This window comes from Miniopterus schreibersii (assembly GCF_964146895.1).
Source record: "Miniopterus schreibersii genome assembly, chromosome: 14".
Lineage (NCBI taxonomy): Eukaryota > Metazoa > Chordata > Mammalia > Chiroptera > Miniopteridae > Miniopterus > Miniopterus schreibersii.
In genome coordinates this window covers 53136076-53150997 of record NC_138114.1, presented here as the reverse complement: position 1 = coordinate 53150997, position 14922 = coordinate 53136076, and the positions used below count along the sequence as shown (strand labels likewise).

The window sequence follows — 14922 nt, the reverse complement described above, 5'->3', positions numbered from 1 at the left end:
TTATAGTTAAAGCAAAAGTTCAAGGAAGCTTTATTTGGAAGGGTCACCCCCCTTCCAACATGCACGTGTGCTGTTGGTCACGCGTCTGCCCGGGTCTGCGGGACCTGAAACCCTCAGTTTCACCAGGAAGCCGCCCTCCGCCTGCTCCTGTTTTGTTTATCTGGGATCTGCTCCTGTTTTGTTTATCTGGGATCTGCTCCTGTTTTGTTTATCTAGTTGCTTCCTGGCTCGCTCCCTCCTTCAGTAAATCGTGTTTCTTATTGACGGGCCTGTTTGTTCCCTCAGAGCTTGGGATTTCTGAGCAGGAAGGAAATAGTGGGAAATGTCATGCTGATAAGGCACTTTCTTAACTGGTTTTAAAGGCTCACGTGAGCGCTGGTTTGTATTGATTGGATCCAGGCTGCTCCTGAAGTTTTCCAGGGACGATCCATTTCCTTTTTAATGGTTTTTCTCTGTGTGCCCGGGGCCATTTCTTCTGGCGTGTGACAGACCCGAGCTGAGTTAGATTAGCGCGCTCGTCTGATCCCGCCTCCTCCCGCCTCCGTCTCCGAGGCTGGCTCAGTAAACAGCGAGCGTGCTGTCCTGGGTCCGAGCGCGCCCCTGTGGCTATGGACTGGGAATGCGTGTCTCCCCTCTCCATGGCGTTTTGGGGAGCACAGTATTTGGTAGATGACAGTGGCCCTGATGATGTCACATCAGAAGAACAATCACAGCGTTTGGTGTCACAGGGTCCTTCTTCCAGCCCAAGTTTATCTCGGAACAAGGCTCCGAGAGCTGGGTCAGAGGTCAAGGTCACTGTGAATCCGTGTTCCAGCTGGAAAACAAATATCAATCGGCTGTATCGCCATGGAAAGTGGCATGTCCGCTAACTGCAGGGATGGTTGTGAATAAATGTATGCGTTGAGTTTGTTTGCAGTTGTCGAAACCTCATTAATTGCAGACCCAGGGGCCCTGCCTGCTGGTTCAGATCATTTCGAAATTACACGTGTTCCACTTAATCTTAAAAGTAAACTCAAACCTTGGATCGGTATACATTTCAATTTACAACATCAGGTCATTGTATTTGGGGGGGAGAGACGTCTAATGTGCATTGTAAGATAAAATTTGGAGGGACTTGGCATTCATGGTGGCTTCTGTAGTTAGGCTCTGTCAGCTGTAATTTCTCAGGCTAATTTCTTCCGAGACGTGTGCTGTGCAAATAATAAAATTACAAATCCTTTCCTATGTTAAAATTGCTATAAAAATCCTTAATATTAATGCGATAAAGTAGTTCAAGTAAATCACTTGGAAGTATGAGTTGTAAGGCAAATAGATTTTATTACTTTTATTTTATTATTATTCTAAAAATTCATTTTATTATTATTTTTCTTAAGAAATCAGCGAGGATAGACATTTTATTTACTTAACAGACACAGGTGTTTGTCAAGCCTGCACCTGGGCCAGGCGCTAGGAACACAGGGGTCTGCAAGTCATGGCCGCTGCCCTCAAGAACCTGCTAACCTATCAGGAGATTTCCAAAGGCCTCCCTGGGACACTGTCCCCCAGGTGCTCGGCCAGGTGTGGCGAGTGTGTGGCCTGCAGCCGGTGTTCCGAGAAGGTGCAGGGAGCACTAACGTTTCACATTGTTTTGAACACAGGGCTTCTTTTCTCCGTAACGTTCCCGAGCTTTTTTGGTCGAGTCCAGATTGTTAACCTGGGGTCTCTTGGGAGTTTGTGGCTAGAATTCCGAGGGTCTATAAATGTAGGTGAGAAAACAACTTGCACCTTTATTTCCATGTAATTGGCTTCCTTTATTGTTCTTTCTCCCTCATGCCTTAAAAGTTTTTTTACCGTGGGGACAATTTAAAGAAAAATATTTTTAGAATTCATTTTTTAATTTACTCACAGTAAAATTCACTCACGCTTGGTGTACAGCTCCGTGAATTTCCACAAAGGCAGGGAGCTGTGTTTCCACCACCATAATCGAGACACACAAGTGTTGTCACCTCCCCAAAGCAAAATTCTCTCATGCTGCGACTTTTCAATCAGACCTCCAACCCGGCTGTCAACCCCTGGCTGCCGCTAATCTGTTCTCCAACCCTGTAATTTTGCCTTTTCTGGAATGTCATATAAATGGATTGATGTAATATGTAAGCCTTTTGGGTCTGTCTTCTTTCACTTAGCATATGAATTTAAGAATCATTTTTGTTGTGGCATATATCACCAGTTCATCCCATTTCGTTGCTGCGTAGTATTCCATCGTATGGATGTACCACAGTGTGTTTAACCCTCCCCAGTTGGGGGGCATGTGGGTTGTTTCCAGTTTGGGGCACTTACTAATAACATGGCTATAATATGCATAGGTGTGTGTGAGTCTAGGTTTTCATTTCACTTGGATAAGTAAGTAGGATGGGATTGTAATCACTTGTTAAGCATATTTAACTTTCTGAGACACTCCCAAACCACTTTCCGTGGTGGGTGTACCCTTTGCTTTCCCACAGCAGCCTGCGAGCGTCCCGGCTGCTCTGCGTCGTCCCCAACATTTGATATGGTCACGTTTCCCCTTTCCTAATTATTGCCATTTTTATAGGTAACTGGTAGCATCTTGCTGCAGTTTTCATTTGCGTTTCCCTAACGGCTGATGGGGTTGAGCATGCTTTCGTGTGCTCGTTTGCCAGCTGTCTATCGTCTTTGGTAGTGTCTGTTCCAATCTCTTTGCCCGTTTTAAAAATCGGTTTGTTAGTTCTATTATATTTTATTGTATGCAATTAAAAGCATGATTCTGAGACTAAACTTCACGAGATGGGCAATGGGACCCACGTCACCAAAAAGGTTGAGAACCCTCGGGAGACACACCAGCTGTAGGGCATCTTTACCCACGGCCCGTTTGCCGGTCTTGCGCGGGGCCTGCCTTGCCCAGGGGCTGCCACACGCCGTCGTCAAGGTGGTAGCTTCCCGGACAGAACGTGCCGCCTTCCTGTCGTTATTTCTTTCTGTTCTGAGGACACGAAATGGGATTTCAAAGCGCCACCCTCAAGCGTGGGCGGGATTCCATATGCCTCCCTCCTCTTCAATGAGAGCTAAGGCATTTCTTCTATTTTTATTTAGGAAATTCTTCGGCTGACTTTGACTCTTTACCCAAGTGGAAGGAATCCTTCATTGCAGGAGAACATGTGGACCAACATATTCTAGGGGATGAGCCTGTTCCACGTTTAGAAGTAGGAGCCCTTTCTTAACGCAGAATATCAACGTGAGTGCGTTTGGTCGTTGCCTGTGGTTGTCAGCACTGTGGATTGACATTTTCTTTTGTCCTGATTTCTGCCTTTTATCACAGTTCCCCAGTAGAACTCGTTTCCCAGCAAAGATGCTTTTTACCTAATTGAGATATTTTTTTCAAAGTCTCTTGTCAACCCTTTTAAACGGGCAGCCTAATTTTGGCTTCGTCAGAACCGAATGTATGAGTCAGGTTTTAATACAGTCTTCAGTGGTTAACATTTTTAGGAACAATAATGCTTATTTATGATTAATGTAATAGTTTATTTTATTTTGTGGTTCTCCTGTTTAGGAACATAAGGTATAGAACGTCTTGCTATAATGTTTTATTTTCATTCAATGAAAGCCCTTACTCAGGATTTTCTTCTTCCCACCAGAAAGGGGGGGGGGAAGTAAATATAATGTATATGTAGAAAATTAATTTCAGCCCCAAAAGATTGTGCCACAGTGAGGAACTCTGACATGTGTTAATTATTCCTTTAGAATGTGCTTTAGCGATAATTAGGTGCCCTGAATTTTTTATTTGGCACATGGGGGCTAAGCACATGCAAATGTATGTTCAGTGCTTAGGGTTTGGGGAACAAGAGACATTAAAAAAGATTCTTAGCTTCTAGCTGTGTATCGTCCCCCTGAAAAAAATGGAGATTGACGCAGGTGAAAGGACAAGAACATTAGAAAGGACCTCCGTGGGGTCCCTGTCAGTCTTGTGAATGTCATGTGGGCCCATCTCTGAGGCTTCAACCTCTTCCTGTCCACTCGGCCTGTCCCTTAGGCCACAGAGCAAGGAGGGTGGGAACAGGTGCTTTTGCTCATTTGCACATGGGTGCTTGTGGCCGCTCGATCACTCACCTGTATCAGTCTCCTATTGCTGCTGTGACAGATTACCTCTAAATTTAGCAGCTTAGAGCAATGCCCGTCACTAATCCCATCGTTTTGGTGGATCAGCACTGGTCACCGCTTTGTCTGTGTCTCGCTGGTTCTCTGCTCAGGGTCTCACAGGGTGAAGCTGATGTGTTGGCAGGGTTGGGTCCTTGCGGGAGGCTTTGGGACGAATCCACTTCCAAGGTCATTCAGGTGTTGGCAGAATTCAGTTCCCGTGGTTGTAGGACTGAGGTTCCTGTTTCCATGCCGGCTCTCAGACGGGGGTGTTCCTCAGGCTGTACACACCCCCATTCCTTGGCTCCTGGCCCCCTTCCTCTGTCTGCACAGCCAGCATTGGTGGGTGGAGTCCTTTTCTTGCTTTGAATAGCTCTGCTGCCACACCTCTCACTCCTCCATCCCTCCTGGGACTGCACTGGGCCACCCGACAATCCAGGATCGTCTCCCTGTTTTAAAGTCAGCTGATTAGTGACCTTAATTCCAACTGCAGAGTCTCTTCCCAGCAGCACCTGGGTTAGTGTTTGATGGAGAAAGCTGAGGGGTGGGACTTTTAGGGGTTGGTTTTAGAATTCTGCCTACCCCCCTGTGCACACACATCAACAGCGGAACAACCAATTCCGGGGCCTCCTGAGTGCCTGTCTGCGGCAGAGGGAGGTTTCTGTCTCCGAGACAGAATGTGCTAGGAGAATTCTGTGATACCATTCAGTGTTTACGCCTCGCCAACCCCATTATGCATGTCTTTAGAAATACTCTTTACATAAATTAAGATGATTTTTCTCTTTCCTGAAAACACAGCCACATGCCACACATTCTGGATGGAATGAGGCACCGTTTATACCGTGGGCCAAATGAAATTCAGAGAGAATTCTCAGGCTCGGCGGATAAAAGCGTGCTCCATTGTATGGCATATTTTAAGTTTTCTAGGACTCTCCTTGCAAGCTTAATCACAAATTAATTTTTAAAAGCCTTTGAATTATACCATGAAGAATGTGTCCAAGGTTCCCTGGCATTTCACAGAGAAAGTAATCCTAAACTCACACCACGTGTTCTTCCATGGGGTTGCTCAGGGCCGCCGCTCCCACCTGGGAAGAGGGATCTGCCCCCAGAGGGCGGAGCACAGGGTTTGGGGTTGGAGGGGTTGGATTCCATCTTCTCTCCCCAGCCCCCCACACTTCCAGGCTGGCCCATTTTTGGCAAGGCCTGTGGTCTTAAACCTCAGTGTTTCCCATTATGAGAAAGATCCTCTCTCATGCAGGAGTCAATGAAGTCATGTCTAAGAAGGGAATTTGTAATTTAGGACGAGCTAGACGCCTGCTAGTTAAACAGCCAGAGGGGGGCGGGACAGAGGGACAGAGGGACAGAGGGGGAGAGAGGTGGCAGTGGTTGTAACTCACCCAGCTGTGTTCCTCACACGTGTCCCGAGAAAGTCTGGGACCATTACAGGTGAGGTTCTGTAATGAAGGCTCTTTGCAGAGAATAATCTTGGAATCAAAGCAGAAAAGATGAGGTTTGACTTCCCCTTTTTTTGCACCATAAGCAGTTTGCTGAGGGCCGGCAGTGCCTGCGGACACACTGGGCTCCCTCGCGGGCGTCGCTGGTGCTTCACCGTTGAGAGGTGAGTGTGACCGTTGTTAAGATGATGTTGTCCTCTGAGGTGTTAGGATATTTATTTGCTTTGGGAAGAGCGCCACACACGTTTGCCTTTTGGGACATGGCTTTGAAATCCACCCTTTAAGAAATGAGATGCTATCTGCAAATTGGGCTTGGCTGCCTCTCCACACTGGGAAAGCTCATTTACTTGGTGCGTAGCTGGCCCATGGTCAGTCTCCCCGAACGCCGCATTCTTCCCCGAGGGGAGGAATTGATGGACACGGCACCTTCATCGCCTCCCTGGCTCAGCCCTGGTTTAGGAAACTCTGGGCTGATGTGACCCAGCTTGAACAGGACGCCCTCGGTCCGTGTTCCCTTTATGGGGAAGGACGAGAAACTTGTCCCTGTCCCCCAGCCCAGTGCTCTGCTGAGGCCTGGAGCGCTGGGAAGCCCAGGCGGGGGGTGTCGCACCCCCCCAGAAGCCCTTACCCAAGCTCACTGAATGCTCAGCACTGTCCCACGGCCCACATGCTGGCAGCCAGTGAGCTGATCATGTCTAATCCGTTGCTGTCGTCCTTCCAAGGACATAAATAATGATCCCTGGACAGGGAAGGCGGGTGTCTGAGAAACAGCAGAGGCGCTGAGACCTGGGGCTCCCGGCCCCTCCCTCTGTTGCATCATGTCCTGCAGAGGTGACTCTGGTGTTTTAGTTCCTCAAAACGCCTGGACAGTACACAGAAGGCGGAGCCGAAGGTGCTGATTCCAGGGGCCTGGCTGCAGCATTTCTTTTTCTGGGATTAAGGATTTAAATATGTAACTTAAGTTGTCTTTGTTTACACGCCAATGCCCCTTGAGAAATCCGCACCCTCCCGGCCCCTGACTCAGGGAGAAATAAAATGCACCTCCCGTCAGCCGCTTGATTAAAATTCCCCGCCAGCACCCTGTGCGGCTCCCTCGTATTGGGATTCTTGCAAATCAATGGTTGGCCGCTCCACCCGTGCTCGTATTAAACCAGGAGTGTGATTTATAATTGGAATCCTGGACTTCCGAGCTGAGAGGAGGTTCTAGCAATTGTCCAAACCAGGGAAGGCGTTTTGCAAATGAGGGAGCAGGAGTCCCGGGGTCCTTTCTCATCTGGGGAGAATCAATATCTCAGTAGGGAAAGGGAGGAATTCCTTGCTTATGCTTTTTTAAATAGACCACTTAATAACATCGTGTGTGTGTGTGTGTGTGTGTGTGTGTGTAAAATCACATATTCTTTCCTTGCTGGTCCATCGAGGGGCACTCAGGCTGTTTCCATGACTTGCCTGTTGTGGATAATGCTGCAGTGAGCGTGGGGTGCAGGTATCTCTTTGACGTATCGATTTCATTTCCTTTGGATATTTACCCACAAGCGGAATTGCTGGATCAATATCACTTTTTTTTTTTTTTACAGTTTTAAGATCTATTTCACGTGATGTCACCTCTTAATATTGCCTTTCGCTACTGGTAAGACTTGTGTGAGTTGATACAATTAGTATCGTTGCTACTGTAACTGTTTGGAAATGGAAACAAAGAAGCAGAGCCTGTCATCTCCATTAGCGCAGGTGTTTGCTGGGAGGCGGCACCTTCCTCCCCGGCCCCAGATCTCTCCTCTGGTCCTGCCTGGACCTGATCGCCCCGGGGCGCTCCGGGGAACGCGTCGGGATGTTGTGTTATCAGATCCCCGTGACAAACTCCAGGAAGCCACAGGTCAGAGCTGCTACCGCCGAGAGATGTTTCCCCTTGGTACCAAATGCTCTGAATGCCGGTCCGAACAAGGCCACGACTAACCACTGTCCACTATCTTTAAATAGCAGCCACCCCGCGACACCCCTTTCCAGGTGTCGCAGCCAGTGCGGTCGGGTTTGCGGGTCACACTGTAGCTTTTTCGGTGAAACACGACTCTAGGACTTTCCCTGGTACTGACAGTGGGAGTCGTGCTGTCAGTGGGAGAGCCCTGTGGGGACCCTCCTCTTAGTCCTTGATGGTCCTTCGTTTTTTACACTCCCGTCTGCGAGGCCGCCCTGCAGGACATGCTGTTCATCTGGATGATGAACACACGTCTGACATTTTAGGGCTCATTATCAGAGAAAAAAACAAGTCAGGGGCCCCAACACAGGGTTCTTTGTTATCATTGGAAATTGTGGGGCACACTTTTGAAGGGTCAGTGGGGTGCAGGTCCTACGTCTCGGTGTGCGGTGGAGGGGTACACGGAGAGAGAAAACAGGGCCCGAGCCTCCCTGGGATCCCAGGCAGTTCCCTGGGACACGGGTTCTGCACGGCCAGGTGGCCAGGGCTGCAGGACGGGCTCCCAAGGTGAGCCCCACGCCGAGCCCGGCGGGGCAGGGCCCGGGGAGAAGAGGTGGCCCCGAAGGAGAGGCAGGGGGGCATTTCTGCTCTGTCCTAGACACCTACCCAGGTTTGATCAAGTATGACCTCACACCTTCCTCTCAGAAGCCCTTAGGGACTTCTGCTTTGTCCCCAGGGCAGGGCCCCTCTGCTGACCCTGCGCCCTGGACGTTCCCTGCCGCGGGCGTCGGTTCTAGGCTGCGGGCCCGCCGTTGCGCCCCCAGGGGTGTTGTGCGAGGACACAGAACGAGCCAGTGCGCAGGGCTGTTTGCCGTGGCACCTGTCCTGCTGCGTCTGACGCCCAGTTCACTTGTCCGTGTTCCCTGGAGGCTGTGCGCCCTCCCCCTCGCCCTCGGTGCCCAGCAGCCCCTGCACACAGACGGGGCCCAGCTCGGGCTGGAGAACGAACAGATGAAGGGCTTCCCACGTGAGCCCGGGGAGGGCACAGCCTCTAGCCGGAGAACCGAGCTGGCGAAGGCAGGGCCCTGTCTGAGGCTCCCAAGCAGGAGAGCCCTCTGCCCTGGCAGCAGGCGTGGGGCAGGACAGGAAAGAGTGGAGGGGAGGGGTTGGTGGAAGGAGGAGGCCCTGGCCTGGCTGAGAGGTCGAGGTCGAGGTCAAGGTCAGCGCCACTGAAAAGGCGGGGCGGGCGCTAGGCTGCAGAGGGTGCTCGGATTAGCTTCAGATGAAACTACTTCCAACCAGAGCCCTCTGCCCACTCTCCCCTCCCCTCCCCCGGATTCCTGGACAGCTGCCATTCAGCAGTCACGGGAACACATATTTACTGAGTGCCCGTTCTGTTCCGTGCCTTGGCACAGCAGCCCCAGGCGGAGTCACAAGCACACGTGCCAGGCAGGTGTGGTCCTCGGGCCAGGAGAGCCGGGTGGGCCCGAGCAGGGAGGAGCAGCACCGGCTCCAGCCACAGGGGGCGCCCCTGCTCCGGGTCACCCAGGTGGGCGCAGAGAACGCAGCTCCGGGGGGCACATCTAATTTTTTCAAGAGAGGCTGAGCATCCAGCTATTTCTGTGAAATGTTAGTTACAATTATAAAACGTGAACAACTGCATACACACACACACACGTGCACATACATGTGCACATATTTACTTTTATTTTAATGCCTATCTTTTACACCCGGCGAGTTGAACAGGCTATGTCTCCTGGCTTCCTGGCTGCATTTGCTCTCTGGGCAGTCAGCTTTCCCCCGAACGGATGCATTTCTGGTTCATTTCTTTACTTCCATCCCCCTGCCCTTTCTACAGTCCGACTCCACTCCTCCACCGCGCTAAAACGACACGAGCCAGGTCCCCATGGGCACTCCCAAAGGCTCTGCTGTACACCCAGACACGGGTCCCAAAGCCCTCGCCTACAGCCAGGGAGTGTGCAGAGCAGGGACCAGGCCAGGCGGCCGGGCAGCCCGGCGCCCCGTGCAGGCCGAGTGCAGCGCTCTGGTCCCCTCAGAGCAGCCCGGGCGGCGTCCCTGACCACAGCGCCGACACCCTGGGGAGACTCTGACCTCTTCGGTCTTACAGAATCCAAATCTTCCTCCATTTCCTGTTACTCTGCCCGGCATCCCCACAGCCTGTCCTCAGGAAAACAGAAAGATCCCGTGAGCCTGAGATGTGACCTGAGAGGTGAGGTTATTTAGGGAACCACCTCTCACGTGCTGTTCAGAGCAGCATGGGCTCGCGTCTGCACCGACTTAGCGTCGCTGTGTGTTTGTCGGAGTTCGCAGTGGGGTGCGTTCATCCCGAAGAAGCTGGACTGTGCCAAGATGATTTCATTTCCCCCCCAACTGTAGGTAAGGAAGCCCCACCCGGGTCCGACCGCCATCTCCGCACTCTGTAAACTGTCGAGGGTAACACCTCGCTGGTCCTTCATCGGGGTCTCCCCCGCTGGCCTGCAGGGCTTCCTGAAGCTGTCACAGCACGCGTCCCACCTGGGAGGACAGGCGCTGAGAGCAGCCTGCGGCCTCCCGTGGCCTCCGAGTCCGGGGTCGGGGCTGCGCGGCGAAGGGGGGGGGCCCTCCCACACCAGGCAGTGCCCGAGGGCCCCCTTCCACGGCCCTGTGCCAGGGACTTGCTGCCTGGAACGAGGTGGAGGCCTCTGGGGCAGGCGCCCGATTTCACTTTCTCAGGCCGTGGAATTGGAGGGCTCGGTGCCACGTTGTTCTGGGTGGGTCAGCACTTCCCACAGGGATTTAGTCTGTTCTCCCCTTGACCTTTTTTAAAATCCTCGCCCGAGGATATTTTTTCCACTGCTTTTTCAGAGAGAAGAAGGGAGAGAGACAGATAGACATCGATGTGAGACAGACACCTCGACTGGTTGCCTCCTGCACACTCCCCAGCCGGGGATGGAGCCTGCAGCTGAGGTACATGCCCTCGGCCGGAATCGAACCCGGGACCTTTCAGTCCAAGGGCCGACGCTCCAACCACTGAGCCAAACTGGCCAGGGCTCCCCTTGACTTTTAATTCCAGGCTTCCCCAGCCCTCACATCTGCCGCTCCTCAGGCTGGCGGGAGTGACCATGCCCGGAGCCGGGCCTGCCCGCTGGGGTGGGCAGGGTCGGCTGGGATGCATCCAGCTCAGCTCAGCGCCGGGTACATGCTGTTGTTTGAGGTTGTTGGATATGGAGCTGGGATTGGACAGTCTCATCTGTGCCACTCCTGAGACACTCGGATGGGACAGAGCAGGGTGACTGGAGGAGCTGGCAGGTGGCCGTGGGGAGGTTCCCAGAGTGGACTGGCAGTGGGGGGCGGTGTCGGTGTCTGGCCCTGTGCACAAGCTCACCAGACTTTCAGCTCCGCGTCCCTGGGCATCTGTGCTGCTTTCTCTGCTCTGGCTCCTGTTTGGGGAGGCCCCTTTCTCATCACAAATGTCACCAACACTGAATGCCACCCCCTCTGCAAAGGAAGCTGGTGTGGACGGGGCGTGTGGCCTTCCTCCACAGGAACTGGGTTTGTCAATAAACCAAAGACACTGTTACGACACGTCCTCAGGGAAGTGGGCCGTGTTTCCCCAGGACAGTCCCCGAGGCCCACGGGAGTGAGGCGTTTGGCCCCAGAGCAGCCTTTTTTTCTCAGCCCCGAAGGGTGTGGGGTGGGCCAGGCCATTTGCTTTCCTGTCGCTGATGCATTTCCTTCCACGAGATTCGTCACCCCTCCCTCCTCACCTGCCAGGCACAGAAACGCCTTCTCTGTGTTGTTTGTCACCCTGGCTGACCCCTGGAGGCCGTCCCCGGTGTCGGGCTGCCACCTGGCCCTGCAAAAAGAGGAAGGAAGTCACCTGTGCAGAGCACCTGCTTGTCCTGGCTGTGACTCGATGATGTCACTGTGGAGGGCTCCGTAGGTTTCTGAGAGAGGCCAGGTGTGCACTGGGGCTTCACCCCGAGGGACCTGGGAGGTGGCTGGAGGTGAGGGCCAGTTCGTACCCGACAGAGAAATGCCTGGTGAATCCGACAGAGGCAGGGCAAGGGCTGCCGGGGGAATGGCTTCCTTCTTCCTGGACGTCCCTTCGGAGTCCGGGAGGGAGTGGGGCTCCTTCAACAATTCGTGTGTGAAGGGGGGTCATTCTAACTCGGAGTCCATAGTCTACATTACTGTTCACTCAGGAGTTCACTCCATGCTACATTCTATGGGTTTTGGCAAATGTATGTGAGGTGTATCCGCCATTATAGTGCCCTCAGAAAATGCCCTAAAAAGTCTCTATCTTCCACCAATCCCTCCCCCTCCCTCCCTCCCTCCCTCCTAACCCCTGGTAACCATTGACCTTTTTTACTGTGTTGTCTGTCTTTTCCCGAATGGCATGTCGTTGGAATCCCACATACATGTATGGCTTTAGGGATTGGCTTCTCTCACTTAGTCATATACATTTAAGGTTGCTCCTTTCATCTTCATGGCCCCATAGCTCACTTCTTTTCAGTCTGAATGGCATTTTATTGCCTGGATGTTCCACAGCTCATTTGTCCATTCTCCTACTAAAGGACATCTTGATCACTTGCACCTTTTGGCAATTACGGATAAACATCAGCGTGCGGGTTTTTGTGTGAACGTATTTTCAACTCATTTGGGGAAATACCACGTAGCACGATTGCTGGATCGTACGATAAAAGTGTCTTTAGCTTTGTGAGAAAAGGACACACTGTCTTCCTAAACAGGCTGTACCATGTTGCATCCCCACCAGCAGCGAGAGTTCCTGTGGCTCCACATCCTTGTCAGCGTCTGGCGGTGTCAGTGTTTGGGATCTGGCCGTTCTGATAGGTGCGTGGTGGTGCCTCATTGTTGCTCTAATTTGCATTTCCCTGATGACGTATGTGGAGCATTTTTTGATACACTGCTTTGTCATCTGCGTATCTTCTTCGGTGACGTATCTGCTCAGGTCATTGGCCCATTTTTTTTTATCAGCTTGCTTATTTTTTTTATTGTTGAGTTTTGAGAGTTCTTAGTATATTATTGATGAGCCCTTTATCAGACTTGTCTTTTGCTGCTCTACATAAACTGTAGCATCAGTTTCTTAATATCCACAAAAATAACCTGCTGAGATTTTGATTGCGATTGCATTGAATCAATGTATCAAGTTGGGAAGCAGCGACACCTTGACAATACTGAGTGTTTCTATTCATGAACATGGAACATCTCTCCATTTATTTAGTTCTTTGATTTCATTCATCAGAGTTTTGTCATTTTCCTCATAGATTTTTCTGTAATTTTGAAAGATTTGTACCTAAGTTTTTTATTTTGGGCATGCTAATGTAAATGGTATTGGATTTTTAATTTATATTTTCACTTGTTCATTACTGATATGTAGAAAAGCAGTTGACTTTTTTAATACTAACCTTGTGTTCTGCAGCCTTGCTATAATTGCTTAGTAATTCCAGGAGGTTCTTTGTGGTTTTGTGTGTTTTTTAATTAATTCAGGTTTTCTACATAAATCTGTGAATAAAAACTGTTCTATTGCTCACTTCCCAATCAGCATACCTTTGTTTCCTCTCCTTGTCTTATTGCATCAGCTAAGACTTCCAGTGTGATGTTGAAAAGGAGTTGTGAGAGGGGACCTCCTTCCCTTTTTCTTGATCTTAGTGCGAACGCATCTAGTTTCTCAACAGGAAGTATTGTGCTGATTGTAGGTTTTTGGGTAGATGTTCTTTATAAAGTTAAGGGAGTTCCCCTCTACTATGTTTGCTGAGAGTTTTTATCATGATTGGTGTTGGATGTTGTCAAATGTTTTTTCTGTTTCTACTGATACAATCGTGAGATGTTTCTTCTTTTGCCTGTTGATGTGATGGGTTACATTGCTTGATTTTCATATGTTGAACCAGCTTTGCATCCCTGGGATAAATCTCTCTTAGTTGTGGTATGTAATTCTTTTCTTACGTTGCTGTATTTGATTTTCTAATATTTTGCTGAGGATTTTTACATCTGTGTTCATGAGGGAAATTGGTCAGTAATTTTCTTTTTTTGTAATGTCTGTGTCTGATTGTGAGATTAGAGTAATGCTGGCCTTAGACTGAATTAGGAAATAGAGTAGACACTCAGCCAGTGGAGTCCAGGGATAGAATCTGGAATGTTTGTCACCAGGCTTGCAGTGGCCAGGAGGAAGTCTCATTAGCTGGGTGCAATTTTTGTACTTTTTAGGTTCCATTTTTCCAACCTGTTAGGTTATTCTCCACACTCCGTCCAAGTTACAACCAGACTTCTTTGTAGGACAGTCAAGACCCTGCATCCAGGTGCCCCATGGATCGAGATTTCTTATCTGCTCTTTTATAAGGTCCTTCATCAGCTTCTCCAGGACCTGGCCCTGGGATGACGTCTCTGCCTCACGTGCTCAGGCCTCAGGATTCTCACCTTGTGCTTCTGCACCTGTCACAGCCGTTGCATCCCCTTGGGGTCCGGTCTCACCCCTGACCTCCCCTGGTCCCCTCTGACCCTGAGCTCCTGGACACGCACACGGACACACACACACACACAGTCATCTTTTCACAACCGTAGCTTTGAATCCCCGGAACCTGAGTAGGTCCAGTCATTGTGTGAATTTGCCATTGCCCCGACTTTGCTGGAATTCATGGTCATTTAGCTCCCTTAGCCCTGCAATGTGAGACTTTCTGATACAGAAGCGAGCGGCCCCCGCTTGCCCTCTCTTTGCTGTGAGTGCGCATTCAGACGGTGCCAGCGCACTGCCTTCCTAAGCGGAGCTGTGGCGCGAGGGGTCTCACTCACCCCCCACATGTCCCGCATGTATGTGGCCTTCTTCGGGGCATAGAAGTGCTTTTTTCAGCTCACACAAATGAGGGCGATGAGACATTCAGCGGAATATCCCAGCTGCAGCCTAATCATTGCGCATCGTGGATGGTGACAGCCTCCCTTTTGGTGGGAGGTGAGACGAGGACAGTGTTGACTTGTCGGGCGCTGCTTGGACGGCGTCCGGGTGGAGAATTGAAAATACTGCCTTAGAGGCCTCTCTCTGGGCAGTGAGTCGGGGGTGGGTGGGATTGAAGTGGGGGCTCGGTGTTTCTCTCTAGGAAGAGGCCTCTCTCTGCCCAGTGATCAGAAGGGGGCGTGGGGCTCCCCCAGAGGGCCAGGGGTGGCCTGGAGCCTGAGAGAGGACCAAGGCCAGCACATACAGGTGGAGACTTCCTGACTAAGGCCGGTGCCCCTTCCCCTGTTGTGTGACACCTGTGCCAGCTGTACGCCGGCCTTGGCGAGGGAAAGTGCAGCCTCTGAGACTGGCCAGAGCACTTGCTGTCACTCAGCTTTGTGGCTCTCTGTCCCCAGCATCTGCCCATCCCTTCCTGGCTGTCACTGCACTTGCTGGTCATATATATTGTGCTGATGTAGTCA

At 51.1% G+C, this 14922-nt stretch overlaps 1 protein-coding gene across 3 annotated transcripts in view; it reads left to right on the top strand.

Moving 5' to 3' along the window:
- Positions 1 to 14922, top strand: part of PTPRE (protein tyrosine phosphatase receptor type E) — a 101292-nt gene that overhangs the window by 14841 nt on the left and 71529 nt on the right. The window contains exon 1 of one of the 3 annotated variants that reach the window (XM_081157672.1): positions 13386 to 13438. The exons of the other annotated variants lie outside the window; for them this stretch is intronic. The gene's annotated coding sequence lies outside the window, so the exon portion shown is untranslated. Of the gene's footprint in view, positions 1 to 13385; positions 13439 to 14922 lie in introns of those variants that run through there. 3 annotated transcript variants of the gene reach the window in all.